This window comes from Betta splendens, chromosome 5 (genome assembly GCF_900634795.4).
Source record: "Betta splendens chromosome 5, fBetSpl5.4, whole genome shotgun sequence".
NCBI lineage: Eukaryota > Metazoa > Chordata > Actinopteri > Anabantiformes > Osphronemidae > Betta > Betta splendens.
Window position 1 is genome coordinate 3065568 of NC_040885.2, and position 16438 is coordinate 3082005.

General features: G+C 40.1%; 1 long non-coding RNA gene across 2 annotated transcripts; it reads right to left on the reverse strand.

Moving 5' to 3' along the window:
• Positions 1-12667: 12667 nt before the first annotated feature.
• On the reverse strand, positions 12668-14970 carry LOC129604177 (uncharacterized). Of its 2 annotated transcripts, XR_008694851.1 has the most exons (3): positions 13934-14879; positions 12919-13308; positions 12668-12822 (listed from the first exon to the last, which is right to left on the reverse strand). It is a non-coding gene; the product is annotated as an uncharacterized LOC129604177 (long non-coding RNA). The 2 variants fall into 2 exon arrangements; XR_008694850.1 differs by having other exon boundaries at positions 12919-14970.
• Positions 14971-16438: the final 1468 nt, after the last annotated feature.

Genomic DNA, 16438 nt, shown 5'->3' on the forward strand with positions numbered 1-16438 from the left:
AACTATGACTATCTAATGACTATTTTATAGTTTAGTAATCGCCCACACACAACCTCTAAATCCTTTCAAAATAAAAGCACCAATGTAATTTATTACCTTAAATGGCAAGATTTTTGTTTCTGACTGGTAAATTTCTACTAGTTATTAAACTATTACACCGTTAGGTAATTATTTACAAATACTTTCTTCAAATCAAAAAGATAGTCAGCTTATTTATGATTGTCAACAATGCACCTTGGTCAACTTTTTAATATTTTAAACGTGGTCAACTTTTGAATCATTGTCATCTCTTTAATATTGTCATAGTATGACCTTGGTCATCTTTTTAATCATCATCTTTTTAATCGCCATCTTTTGTCATCGTTTTAATCTTTGTCAACGTTTTCTCGTTTTCATCGTTTTCATCGTTTTGCCGTAGTCAACTTTTTGACGTCAGCAGCTTAATCAGCGTTTGTCATCGTTGCGGCAGCAGATCAGCTCTCCCACGTAATTTCTCGAGAAATTACTTTTTCTAGTTTTTCTTATTATTATTATTATTTCGCCCCGTTTTTCGGTCGCTTTCATCGTCTCAACGCTTCGTCGTAGAATCGCCGTTCAACTTTTTAAACGTGTGTCGTCTTTAGGAGATGGGGGCTATTACTTTTCACGTTTTCAGCTTTTCAACTTTTAAAGTTATTCAACGTTTTTCGTTGTTTTTTTATAATGGTCGTCTATGGGAATCATCGTTCAACTTTTTGTCAACTTGCCTCTTTTCATCAGCGTCTATCATCGTCATACTTTGGCGTAGAAACGTCATTTCAAGGTCAAAAGCGTCTATAATCTTTCAACGTTCTCCGTGTAAATCAGCGTCCTCGTATCTTTTATAGTTTTCGACTTGTGAGCGTTTAAATATCGTGTGGTATTTGTTAAATTTTCAGCTTTTCCATTAGTGTGTATTGGGTCAGTTAGAGTGCGTGATGTCACAGCTACAGTGAGAAGGTGCGCTTTTTTAAGACAGAACTTCTGTCTCTAACTTGTCACTACAGCCACAATTTTTACTCTATCAACGTAATAATTTCACTAAATCATAGTCATAATTGTCTTCTTTCTAATGATGTGTCTGGATATACCCTCAGACCTATACTTTAGTCGCTATCGACCTCAAAGTGCAGAGAGATCCCGAAATTCTCCCATAGACCCTAATGATAATTTTTGGCAGACGTCTGGGGAGAAAAACAGAGGAGACATATTTTGAAATTGCCACTGTGGCTACAAGCTTTTGTCCTCAAACATAAAATTCACACCATTTGCTCATTGAAGCCTTGGGACTCGTAAAATGAAATAATTTTTGTGATAACTATCATGGTTTAGCTGGAACAAGCCTGTTTATACAGGGTGAAACTCTGCTTTTACAGAGCAGAGTGAGCCTGATTTTCCCGCCTTTCGTCTCCATGGCGACGGCGCAGCTGCAGATTTCACTGACAGGTCAAACTGCTGATGCTCAGTGTAGACAGCAGTTCCATGCTTATTACTGATTACTCAACTACATTATTGGATTGTGTAGTAATTAAGCACACACTTCCTCTAAATCCTTTCAAAATAAAAGCACCAAGCCAAATAATTAGCTTTAATAGCAATATTTCAACTTTTAGATGGGTAATTATGACTATTTAAAGATAGATTAACAGTTTAGTAATTACCCACACGTGCTTCCTCTACACCCTTTCAAAATAAAAGCACCAATGCCAATTATTAGCTTTAACTGCACTGTTTTTGCCTTTGAATGGGTAATTATGATTATTTAAAGACTAGTTGACAGTTACGCTATTACCCCCACACATTTCCTCTAAATCCTTTCAAAATAAAAGCACCAATTACAATTTATTACCTTTAATGGCAAGATTGATTAGAAAATTTGTGGTTCTGAATACTTGCCAATCGTTATAGAGACTACTTTAGAGTTCAGTAAATAGCCACTCAAACTTATTAGGGTGCTTTTATTCTGAAAGGGCTAAATCTAAATCTTTTGCTTTAATAGGGCTATTGTAGCTATTGACTGATAAATTATGACTATCTAATGACTATTTTATAGTTTAGTAATCGCCCACACACAACCTCTAAATCCTTTCAAAATAAAAGCACCAATGTAATTTATTACCTTAAATGGCAAGATTTTTGTTTCTGACTGGTAAATTTTTACTAGTTATTAAACTATTACACAGGTAATTATTTACAAATACTTTCTTCAAATTAAAAAGCTAGTCAGCTTATTTATGATTGTCAACAATGCACTCTGGTCAACTTTTTAATCTTTGATATATTTTTTACCTTGGTCAACTTTTGAATCATTGTCATATTTTAATCTTGTCTTAGTATGACATTGGTCATCTTTTTAATCATCATCTTTTTAATCGCCATCTTTTGTCATCGTTTTATTCTTTGTCAACGTTTTCTCGTTTTCATCGCTTTGCCATAGTCAACTTTTGGACGTAGTCAACTTTTTTGACGTCAGCAGCTTAATCAGCGTTTGTCATCGTTGCGGCAGCAGATCAGCTGTCCCACGTAATTTCTCGAGAAATTACTTTTTCTAGTTTGATGATGAGATTATAATAGCTCAGTACAAAACAAAATTTCTACTTATGGCTGATCATTTGTTCATCAGATACATGTACGATGCCTAAATGCAATTAGAAACTGTAATATTTGATTAATTATTCAGTATTGACTTTATGGTATTAGAAAAAAAGGTCAAGTCAGAATTGTTAAGTTCCGTAATCAATTTTCATTATGTGCACCGAAGTGGGAAATAAGCAGACAGAAACACAGTTAGGAGGACGGTTTCCGTTACAGAGGTGGGGGAAAGAGGTCTGGTGAGGAGGGACTTCATCAGAGCTTCATCTATACACAAAGAAGCGAGACAGAAACTCGATTACTGGGAAATGAAAGTCTCGTGTTGTGTGACAGTGGCCGCATGGGGGGGGGGGGGGGGGGGGGGTCAACGCTGAGATGATACCATCAAAGTCCTCCTTTATTTTGCTTGATGAGGATGAGATGCCACATCCCCGGAGCTGCTCGGGGCCATGCTGATGTCATCTGCCTGTCAGACACAGTGACAGGGCGACCGCTGCTGCCAGGAGCTACACATAAATGAATATATGAATGGACTCTGCCAGTGGATTCATCAGGTTCTACAATGAAACTGGTGGTGATAACAGACAGAGAATACATTAGCATTTTCCCAGATACTCGTGCTGTGATACAGTATAGTTCCCGTGATAAACTCTTCACCACCTTTGGAGGATCCATCTTGTTTTTCATTACTGATTTTGAGATGCCACTTGGAATTCACATTGCAATATCAAGCCCCTCAGTGTGCGTGGGGGTTGGCTCAGCAGCGGTGTTGCTCATTGCTCATGCTCCACCCTTGATCCTCAGAGACACAATAGAGCTGCAAGACAGAAAAACAAGCTACTTTTCTGAAGTATTTTTAGAGTTCATGTAAATCACTCAAGACTAAGTGTGTTTCTCTTTTCAGGACTTTGTTGCATAGACAGATTTATCAGCAGTGTCTTTTGTGGCCATCCCAAGTCTTCAGCACCAGGACCAGAGACAAAACACATGTGGTCTCTCCAGATTATACCTCATTTGAGATTTATAATAGCTGCTTCGGAGCATTTAAATGGAGCCCTGAGTCATCATCCTTCCTGCTGCTGACGGGTCACAGATGCCCTGATTGTTAACTGACCACTGCTCACTGAAGCAAGCTGCAGGAAAAGACATCCATGAATGAATAAGGGTAATTCTTGATAAGAAATATATCCCAGCCCCAACCTCTCAGTACTGCTAGACATTTAATTACATGCAACCAGATTACTAATTGACTTCCTGAGTTCCACCCTATATCTATACCATGGCAACTAAACCAGCCATCTCCTTTCATAGTTTTCCAAGGCCCATTCACTCTTATCCCTTTTGATCATTGAATAACACATGGACGATTAGATTTTCAACTTGTTCAAACTACAAAATGGTATGAGGTTTTAATCAATTCCACATATGATTAGTCAGATTGTCTTTTTGGAGCATGGGCCATAATAACTCAGATAAACAAGTCATTACTGTGAGAGCAAAAGATTGTGAGGAAGAGAAGGAGAGGCTGTAGTAGAGAGAGAGGGAGGAGGAGCGGAGCTTGTCGGCGTGTCTGGCTCCCCGCTGACACCAACATGGCCCTCTCTGTTCTCTGTCAAAGTGACATCAACCAGTCGTCTGAATCACTGCCGACGACGCCTCTGAATCTTTTTCCCCTCGCTGACCCTCTGACCCTCACCATAGATCAGATTGTGTGTGCACATCAGACATGTAACAAGATCCAGGATGTGTCCGGGTGCTGGGGAGACCACAGGAAATAAGCTTTGTAGGGACATGCTGTAAATTATACAATAAGATGTCGCAAGCACTCTTCCAACTGTGGCTGTTTATGTCTCACACTTCATTTTCTTTTGTTAATGTTGTATACTGACATAAATGGTGTATAAACTCCTTTCAGAGTCAAAAGATACACTGTGAGGAGCTGTGAGGGAGACCAGAGATTTAATATTAAAGGAACCCTCATGTGGTATAACTCCTACATAATGTCCATGCTAGACTGAAAAGATACAGTATGAATAAAATAGCAGAGGTCAATATATCCAGATTTGAAGAACATAATATGGTTTTAAGAAATGGCATCACATTTCTAATAGTGGAGGCAATATATATCAAACGTTAAAAATGAAAATGCATGTGTGTACCCCGCTTGTCGCCAAATAGCATCTGGGTTAGGCTTAGCATCCCTACAACACTTACAAGGGCAAGCAGGTCTGAATAAAGCATGCTAAACAAATAGCATAATAAAATTGCAAAGACTCTAAATGTTTCAGGAAATAAACTATAAATAAAATGAGAAAAAAAACAATAGTTCTCCAAGAAGAGCTATTGTGTGAAACACGGATAGATTTTTTTTATTTAGAACAATTGTCTCAAACCAGCGTCAAGAAGCAGAAACACCTTAATTGCTGAACTACACAGACTGAAAATGTCACATAAATCCATAACTGCAGCAATCGATAGGTCACGTTACTGTATGTGATGCACACGTGTGCCTCATCTCTTACCCACCATACAGACAGCTGCACTGTAAATACATATGGAGTGTAAAAATGAGCTAATATAATAATGCATCTTCCATTTTTATTAACTCTGTAGATAATAGAAGACTGTATGAATTTTAACAAGAATCAGTTAAGACACTGAAGCAAACGTGACGGATTATTTCCATTGATTTCTATTGTTTCATTTTAATTAGCTCCTGGGCTTAAATCTAGATTATATGGACTTCTTTATCAACGGTTGATTTGCTGGTGGGCTCCTTTAAAGGCAGTAAAAGGGTTATTACCAATTGCTCCAACTCCCTTACGGCCAGGTTTGCCCACAGGGTCAACAGCATGTTTGGTAGCAAACATGTAGTTGGCCCCATCAGATGTCTCCTGAAGACGTTTAATTGAAACAGACAAAAATAACACCCCTGTTATCCCATGGGCTCTATTCTGTTACCGTCTTATGCTCTTCCCCTGAGAGCGCTGTGCAGCTCTGAGCCCAGTGTAACACCACAGCATCATTCACACCTCTATATCTCATATGGGGATGATCACACAACCTCTAGGATCAGAGGAGCACTGATAACCGATGAATCCATTCACTAGTAATGACATCATGCTGTTTAAACCGTGTTCCCAAAGTTCTGATATGGCCACGCCTGTCGACCTATATGCCCAAGTACAAGCGGAAAGGCAATTATGTGCATGATCACACAGTCATTGTGTTGCATCCAACCACAAAGAAATTTAATTATACAGTAGTAAATTTGTAGAGAACGGTGACACTGGCCCATCCTCTCCTGCAGTAGCATTTCCTGTCTCTCACCACATAGCGTGGCCAGTTGGAATTTAAAGTCCTCTCCGTGATTTGTGATCTGTGTGAGGATTAGCCGCACTGCCGTGTGAAACTCAGTCTTTTAATTCGACGGTTGTACTGTGACGTGAAGTGCACAACCCTTTACTGAGCTGATTTGTTTTGATTGATTTTAAAGGGTATGATGGGTCAGACTTTTCATAATAGATTTGGAGGGGTGATACTGCAATGCAGCAGAATCAATTGTCTCGATAGTTGACCGTCACAATTACAGTTGCACCACACAGGCCCACATTTAATGATAACACTTCATCTCTATCAAATGGCTCAGCAGCTATATCACTCCAGGTGGAGAAGGGAAGCTTATTCCCCATTCCCTCCTTTGTTAAATGATTGGCGGTTGGTTGGCACTAGTCTCCCACCTCAGCTTACATTTCATAGCTGCAATATTTGGATTGCTATGGAAACAGCTTTCATACAGTGAGCGCTCTCCCATCTAGACGGCACGGTCTCTCCGAGCTTTTATTTGCTGAGAGGATGCTCCTTGTCGCTCTCATAAAGGCTAAATGATTCCACAAAAGCATACGATGAAGCTCCACGAGCAGCGCTATTCATGGTCCCTGGGGAGAATGCCTACGCACAGCAGTCTGCCAAAGGAAAACGCCCTCTCCCAACCTGCTGCTGATATTAATTACGATTGGAGAGCTACGGCTTTGCCTCCAGCGCTTCCTGTGTGAGGCTGGGAGGGGCTACAACAACCCACAAGGAGGCTACAGATGCTGTTCACACATTCATATGGTGTCATGTGAATACAGAAATTGGGCGAGGCGCCTGTTTTATTCTGAATCCTTTGCTTGCAGGTGCATCAGCAAGAGCTGAGCCACTGGAAGTCTGAGCTGAACGCTTTGATGCGGCAAATTGCAGCAGTCCTCCATGATGATAGAGCAGGAACACACTTAGGCATTGTGTTTCTTGAACTCCAGGATACACCCTGTAGAGCTGTAACCGGGCCTGAAAAGTTTGGCTTGAGAGGGCCTGAACCCGACAGCATTCGGCCCGAGCCTATCACAAGCCTGAAAAGTGCACTTCAATTGGCAGCCCAAACCAGTTCACAACCCGACAATATTGAAATGTTTTTGCTTTTTTGCCAAGAATTACTGATTTATACACATTTTTACTCACTGATGATGCGTCCATCAGCACTGAACACTTTCACTGCTACTACTAACCAGCATAGGTTACAGGTACAGGTACATACATTGTATATGTATATATGTATGTACCAGGATTTTTGCTGGGTGTAACAGCACAATTATTCAGCAATGAATGCAAGGTTAAAAATGATAACTGACAAGTGAGTTACAAGTTTCATTGGATGACAAATGCTGCATCTACAAACAACTACTGCATGTCTTACCACACATTCACTCGCAAGAAAGTCCACACTTTAAATGGTTAAGGCCTAATACATGTAAGTGAGATGAACATTGTGAGATGTAGTAATGGATGTGTCATATGCATGCTCTTGGACTTATCTTGTAATGTTGGCCTCCTCCGCTTGGGATAACGGTCTAGCGCATCTTCTCAATTTGTATGTAGCCTCTTGCTATGGATCTGTGTGATTCCCCCGAGCCAAAGAAAAAACTGTGTTTCAGCCTTCTTGCGTCACCCAGTATGGTTTCAAATATCACTGTTACAGTCTTTGTTTCTGTTTAGTCCTGTATTGGTGTGACATCACTTCCTGTCTGTCTTCTGTTTCTGGTGTCCTGGTTCCTGTTTGTCTGCTGGTACTAGACCTATCTTCATAGCTTTTGTATTGATTGATTTAAGCTCCATACTCTTGTGTTGGTTCGTTGATTGTGTGTTGTAAGTATTTGGTTGTGTGTGTTCTTAAAAGAGTGTTAGAAAGTAAGAATTAGTTTTAGAGGAAACCGTTTGCACCGTTTTTTTCATCTTATATACTGTACGAATATGTTTTAAAAATCTTGGATGAACAATGGCTGTAGCTGACAATGCACTATTACATTAGGATGTTCTCTCCAGAGGTTTCAGAACGGGCACATTAATCCCTCCTGACAACTTATTGTCTGTTTACATCATCAATTAATTCGTTTCAGTTTTATTTGCATAGCACCAAAGTTATCTCCAGGCGCTTCACAAGGCGAGGTTTAAGACCTTACAGAAATAAAATCCGACAAATCCCACATAAAGCACGCTTTTATTTGTAGCTGAAAAATTATTTGTCATCAATGTTTGGGTTTTACCCTTCACTGTTTTCATTGTTATAGCAATAAAATTGTGAATTTCTTTAGTGTCAGACCATTGCAGTCAGGTTAAATCACTAATAGTCTCAACCCTTTGCCTTGATGATACTCATGAATTTTTCTGCTACAGGTTCTCAAGCTACTTTTTTTGCTGTTGATGGTTCCCAAAGCTCAGTGCCCTTCCCTTCATTGTAACAAAAACACATGTTCGCTGTTTGCTTCTGCAAGTGTGAAATTACACTTGCACAAACACCACATTAGATCACCACCACCCAATTCCCTGAAAATAAATATCAGCAAAAGGTTATAAACAAAATGTGTCTAACGGGAATTAATAGATGTTAAATCCATTGAAATGGTCCTTAAATTCAGCTTTAGATTAATAAAACACTGTGTAACATTGTTAGGCTTTTGGCAACACAATCCATCTTCATTTTTGATGAAAGCCTATGGGCTGACTGGTGTAGAGTAGCAAACAGCACACATCCTGCATATTTACTTCCAGCTCATTTATTCTCATTATGCAGTCCTGCAGACGTCAATAAGGGGATTTCTGCCGCACAGTGATATTCTATAATATAGAGGGAGAGAGAAGGTTGGGTGGGTGGGGGGGGGGGGGTTCGCATAAGGAAAAACAAGTAGAAAGCCGAGCGATGGGGGGTGCATTCATTCATGCTTCGCCCCTGAACTCTGACACGTTTGACAGAGGTACCCTCTGTTTCCAGGCCCTGCTTTAGCAGCACCAGCTCATTCTTTTCCCATTGCTCAGTCTCCATTGGAAATTTCACATTCATTCTAACGTAATGAAGCCCTGCCCTGTCTAGCATGAGCGTCATAATTACCTTTCTGGGGTTCCCTGGTTCATTATGATACCTATAGTACTGTATGGCCAACAACACGATGCCCGAGAAACAAAGTGATCTGAATATACATGTTTTAAAAAGAAAAGAAAATAGCAAGTTCTTTTTGAGGATTATAGGAAGTCATCCAGTCAATTAGCACTGAAAACAGTCCAAATTTAAAATTGGTAGCATATTTTGAATCCTGCAGACTTTGGCTCCATATATTACACTAGTTATTTTGTAAGAAATGCAAATTTAGATCTGAAATTCTAATTATGGCTGCATTTATGGTTACCTCTACTTGTTAAGCTTAAAGCATGACAGACTGGTTGCCATTGTAACCAAAAACCAAACAAACATCAAACTACAATTGTTTTAAAAACCTCACTCCTGACACAGAGAGGGGGCCGTGCCACCTAGGCATGTCTTACAATGTTGGAAAGCATAGACTCTCGTCCTTACAACCACATAAACCATTTGCAGCAACAACAACAACAACAACAACACAGTGCAGTCACCAAATGCTCAAAGACCAATAACCATTAATTTCACATCACTTACTTTTGACGACTTCTGAACCCCAAAAACATTGCTTATTCATCAACCATTCGTTTATGGTCTCATTCTGTCCCTTACGATCCAGCGAGTGTAATGTAATGTAAGTATTTTGATCCAAACCGTAACATTATATCCAGAATGGTCCGAAAACCACAATGGTCCGACAACTGCAAGTATTCTGCTTGAACTAATAATTCAAATAATTTGAGGATATGAGGATAATGCCCACATATGCGGTAACTAGGGTTACCCCTAGCCAGTCATCTTCAAGTTCCTGAGAACCACCCCTGCTCTTTCCTACCTATGAATTATTGTCCAAGATTGTTACATATAAGCTTTTAAGTTACAGTGAACTCTAATATAGGGTTACAGGGCCCAGGCGGATTGGGGGTTGGAGCAAAGTAAAATATCATAGATTTATAAGAAATAGGTCCCATATATTAGTTTTTACCAATATTTGATTTATTTTTTCATATATAAATGCATTTGGCTCCTTCATTCTTTAGATCCTTTTCGTCTTTTAGCCCATTTTATATACACTTTAAATGATTGGAGATGAGCTTTCATTTGAATTTAGGTATGTTTCCCAGGCATCTGAGCTGAAAATGCCCAGAAATTAAGTGTGTAATAATTACAACTGTAATCTGGTATCACACTCTGAGAACAGGGTTCCTCAAATACAACTGAGGAAGCACAGTTGAAAGAGGAGATGTGCAGGTATTTACTGCTTATGATGTAAGGAAAATGTTTTGTAATATTAAATGACAATATTGGTTATAGTTTATTATTTTATTAATTTTGCTTTGAAATGCTATGAATGCGGCTTATAGCTTGTTCACCTGTGGCTGATACATATTGGCACAATACTTCTTATAATAGAGTAATACAATAATAGGTTGACTGCAACAGCTTCCTAAGGTTTGCTAGGAGGGGAATGCAGTGGATGAAGATACATTCCCACAGGAGACCTGATTTTGATTTGAATTAAAGACGCTCATGACGCTAATGTCATTTAACATTACTCTTGTCATGAATGTTGTTGTCATTATAAATTAAAAACTAATAAGAGTTCAAGATAATGCTCCAAAACATCAAAAATATATGATTAGTATATTATAAAATGTATTAATATAAAAAACAGCAAACATTCTTTTGTTAAAAACTTTTTAAAAAAGCTATGTAAAGACCTATGATGAAGGAGTCATGGTCATAGCTGTCACCTGCACCTGTCCACATGTGGATATTTCACAGTCACGTTTCAGTGGGTATGGTTTGGTAAGCCATAATGACGTCACATGCAAAACATTGCAGTGCTCTGATGAATTTACATATTCTAGCTTTTAACCTGGGCCTCAAGGTCGTGTAAAACTGCACTTTATTCCACTCTGTCCCATTTACCACTTACAGATGAGACAGCTCCTCTGAAAAAGAAGGAAGCAGATGTCCCAGCAAATCTAATTTTAATAGATAAGAGCACTCAATGTAATACAGAGCACCTCACAAAGGTGTCTTGTTACATTTATTGCTTAATCAAGCCATTTTGCAACCCATTCAGCAGGATTAAGATACCCTAAATCAGGTTATTTGCATTCAAGTCAATCTGTTCATTTCCCCTTGAACGTAACCCTCAAAGGGCTACATCTTTCCTCTGTGGTGCCAGTTGGATGAAACAGTTGACCTGGCTCAGACCTCTGTATTCTGAGATGTATATTGAGATTTTGTTTCTTTCAGACCCATTCACAGATCTCATGTACTGCATGAGAAACCACAGTTAAAGCTCCCTGATCATACAGCTTTTCACTCTAAAGAATATTGGACTTTAATGTCTCAGTAAGGTCTCTCTAAATTTTCATTCCATAAAACTCTTTAGATCGTCCACACTGCCCCTGTCAATATGTTGTTTTCACTCCCCATCAGCAAACGCTGTGTTTTCTGGGCGTGTCGCAAGCGAAGCTGCTCGCCACACCTCTGTGCGGAAGCGCATACCTTTTTTGTTGTTGTTGTTTTTTGGCTCCATGGATACGAGCCACCGCACGGTTAGGATACTATAGGTGGCAGTAGTGCGACATTGAGAACGAAATCCACCGCATCCTCCACAGAAGAAGAAGACCCACTACAGAACTGCACGACGTTAGCCAGCCAGCTTGTTCGTAGCGTAGTAGAACCATACGTCTACGATCCGAATCTGACCCTGAAGCTGAAGAGGAGGCTGTTGAAGTCGCCACATTTCGGCTGATGCAAGATGTGTCTCATCGGTAATGTCGCATTTACTTCAAATTAATTGATTTATGTAATTTGCAAAGCGACTAGCGCTTGCTAATGCGTATGCTAAATGGCCTATGCAGCTTGAATATTCACAACACGACTTACCTGGAAAACTCTCGTTAATAGATAACACTACTTTAGCTCACGTTATACAAATAAATAAGTTTGAGAGCATAGCTGAAATAATATAAATACATTTTACATTTACACATTTCACTGTTTTGTCTTACTTGTGCTGCTGCTCTGACATAATTTTATTTAAAAATGTGCATTAATATTTAGAGCAATCACTGCATGGCCTTCCTGGGAACAAAAAGCATTGGTTCAAATTATATATTGACCTGACGTATTTTTACTGCTTTTAATTATGTTTTTTGTCATTCTTGATAAATCTGACAGTAATATGTCTCTGTATCTGAAGTTGTTACAGGTATCTAGTCTACAGAGGCTAGTGAGCTGGTGCTGAGGATTCCTGGGGTGAAGAATCTGAGTTGCCATCTCTTCATGCTTGGATTGTAGATGAAGGCAGAGTTTCCTGATGGATAAAACACTAAAACACTTATTGTATGATGGATGTAAACCACCTGTGGAATAACTCCTTTACCATTTGAGTAAAAATGTGTTTTTTGTGAGTGCAATACTCAAAGAATTTTTTTATTTTTTATTTATATATAATTTATATGCTTTTTATTTATTGCCGCTTCAACTTTATAGCTTACCATATTAGAAAGAGAAAAACATGTCATTTCAATACCATGATTTCCTGAATAAAAGTGTTTTCCCTTCAGAAACAGAGTTCAGTGAAATACATAATAGTTAAAGCCAACTTTATTGTAAACCAAAAAAATGCACCACTACTCCAAAGCTAGAACAAACTGTTACCTTCACACTCCAATGTGCAATGTATAGGTTACTGAGTTAATTAAGAAGTCTGGGGGTTTGAGGTCAGAAGCTTTTGCAGGGCCCTGCAGACGAAATGCATGAAAGTAGGGTAAACAGGGAGATGTGGTGATCCTTGTTCTCATCACTATTTGGAAGACTGAGCGGAAACAGTCCTCTACCAGATGGAAGCTGTGGCTGTCCTCACCATCACCTCATCAAAACAAAAAGGTACTGCAATCAGAATTGTAGATTAGTGAAATGTTCATTATTATGTAGGTCAAAACCTTCTCTAATGTAAGAACACACAATACCAGAAAAAAAAATTAAATCAAACAAGAGGACAGGCCTGTCTGTGCTAAAACAACAGATAAACAGTTGTTACAATTCAAATATAAAATCTAAACAGTATATACCAATTAAAATCTTCTATTGCCTATCTTACTGTTGGTACATACAAACTTACATACCTTCACTCCTGAGCTGGGCAGCAGATGCCTGTGTACCAACAGTCTGCAGTGATTTCTCTGTTTGACAGCCTCCTTGCATGTAGGTAACTGGGATTTGCCCTCCTACAGTATAGAAAAGACTGTTACATTTACTGTAAATTGTATTGGTCCTACAAATATAATGGCTATGGTACAAGCTATAGGTTACTGACCAGATAAGCAGCAGTTATTGTAGAGATGTGTCTAATTAGCAACTAAGCTTGCAACACAACACAGTAATCATTCCAACTAATCATGTTAGAATTTGATAGAACAATGACATAACCCCAAATCACAAGTTGATTTAGGCTGTGACACAGGACGGGGTAATAACAAACATAACCGCGTTCATCTGCAGGTTCTTTTTGTAGCGATCGACCAGCTGTAGCTCTAAAGTGCAAAGGCCTAAAGGCATGCTAACGGCTAACGCAACACACAAACAGGAGCGGCAGCACGTCAACAGGACAAAAGCTCGATCCACCGTTTCCTGCCTGTCGCCGATCGAAGGCCCATCGCTATTAGCTGTTCCCCACACAGGTGTGTGATTGCACCAACTCAGAGTAGCACATTTGAAAGGGACAAAGGCTCGGTTGACTCACTGTAGCCGTTAGCGACGCTAGCGATTAGCTTGTCTCACATGTGGGTTACTGCATTTTAAACAGACATAACTAACATATTTAGATATCACAAGTATCAAGCACAAACTTACTACAGCGAGCTAGATCCACCGCTTCCTGCTTGTCGCCGCTGGAAGGGCGATAACGATCAGCTGTTCCCCGCAGGTGTATGCGATTACAGAAAAAGGACAGAGGCTAGACCCACCGCTCCCTGCCTGTAGCCGCTCGATGCCGATAGCATTAGCTTGTCTCACATGTGGGTTACACATTTTAAACAGACCAACAAACATAGTAAGTATCAAGCACGTACTTACTACAGCGAGCTAGACCCACCACTCCCTGGCTGTGGTCGCTCGATGCCAATACGATAAACATTAGCTTTTCTCCACACAGGTGTGGCTGCAGGAGCCCACATGAGCACATTTGAAGGGGACAAAGGCTCGGTCGACTGGCTGTAGCCGTTAGCATAGCTAGCTAGTAACTTGCCCCACACATAGGTTACTACATTTAAACGGACAAACTAACATTTTAAAACATTATAAATATCAAGCATGTACTTACTTCAGTGAGTAAGTATAAATGCTGAGGCAGTGTTTCTGGCACCGGTCCGTTAAAAATAAAAGTGACCCACAAATCCTCACTTGTTGATCCCTTGTTAAAGTGAATAGACTTTGGTGTTGGTTAGAACACCCAAGAACCGAACTATTTCTATGGGAGGACTTGGGCGCTGCCGTGCTGGTCTGTTCACGGTGAGTGAGAGGGGGGAAATGGCGGAAGTCCAGTTTTGGTTCGGGATCATTGTGGGGGTGGTGGTTCAGGATTTGCAGGGAGAACTTCCGACCAAGGTGACGACAACTGGGACACGGCCTCAGAGTAGGTCGTGGTCTGTTTTCATTGGGTGAGAAAATTTACGTTTTCAAAATGTGAAAAAAGCAGGAAATGCATTTCTACCGTGCTCAGTGTGTGTATATGTGACCCATAGAGTCATAGGAACGCTCCAAAATGTCTAAAAAGTAGATTTTGCATGATATGAGCCCTTTAACACAGTACCCTGTTGTACAGTTTGTTGGTGATTGCAAGAAGTCTGTTACCTATTTTAATTTAAAACTTGTTTTAAACATGTTTACGAAAAAAAAAAGATACTGAACAAGTGTGAAGCATCAGGAAACGAGACCATGTGTATAACAATATACTACATGGTCTGTTATTAAATCTTCTGTGTCCAAGTCAGTTTTTGTATATGAAAACAAGGACAACTAACCCACTCAATCACAGTTAGCAGGATATCAGCTCCTACACAGTGGCAGTGGTCAGAGACTCTTCCCATCCCGTCATTTTCAGCCTGGAAATCGACTTGGTTTCTGTCTGTGGGTCTGAGGTTATTGGAGAATTGATTTCTAGCCGACCTTTACTCCTCAGTCCTCTGACGCAAGTTCTTAATGATGGTGAACTGTCAGAGGTGTTCCTACAGATAATATCAGTCTGCACTACATGATCCTGCACTGGGATGAAAGGCTCAACCACTGCTGATATGGTCATGGTCACCTGATGCAATTCAATCAGTGGGGCTTGAAATGTGTTTTAGCCTGATTTATGAATGTTTGTATTTACAGTATGTCACCATGATGGCACTATAGGGTTCAGCAACTTGTTGAAAGACACGTTAGAACACTGTACAACAGAATGATGAGTCATGGTGGAATACCGATACATGGTGCATCTACTGTATACACCGAAACGAAATATGCTTGTTTGTAGTGCTAACATACTCTGAGAGACTGCTTCAGTTCTACAGACTGGAAAGCACTGCGTGGGGCACAGGGGGGGAGACCTCCAGGAGGCTGTTGACTGCACTACTGAATACATAAACTTCTGTATGGACACTGTTGTTCAAGTAAGAACAGTGTGCTGCTACACAAACAATAAGCTGTGGATCACAAATGATCTCAAGAGTCATCTTAAACAGAAGAAGGCCTTTAGGGATAATAGTCCGCTTGGGCAGCAAAGTCCAAGAAGAAGCTGTAGCAGAAGCTGCAGAACAACAGCATGAAGGAGGTGTGGAATGGCGTAAAACAATCACTGGATGCAGCTCAAAGAGAAGAATTTCTGAACGTGATGTGGAGAAAGCAGATCAGCTAAATGATTTCTTCAATAGATTCAACCACCCCAGCTCATTTACACCTCTCTGTAGCAGCTGGTCCAGGTTGAGAATCCTCACACCTGCTAAAGGCCTGCTCACTGGACTTGGGAGATCCTCTAAAGCACACCTTCAACCTTGGCCTGGAAAAGAAGAAGGTCCCCATTTTATGCAAAATATCCTGTATCATCCCAGTCCCGAAGATACCAAGCTCTGGAGAGCTGACCGACTTTGGACCAGTTGCCCTGATGTTGCATATAATGAAGACGATAGAGAGGGTGCCACTACACCACATCAGGCCACGGGACTGCCATGCACTTGACCCACTGCAGTTCGCATATCAGGAGAAAATGGGTGTGGGAGGATGCCATTATTTAAATCCTATACCTATTCCTCTCCCATCAGGACAGGAGCAACGGGGCTGTGAGAATTACATTTTTGGATTTCTCCCGTGCCTTTA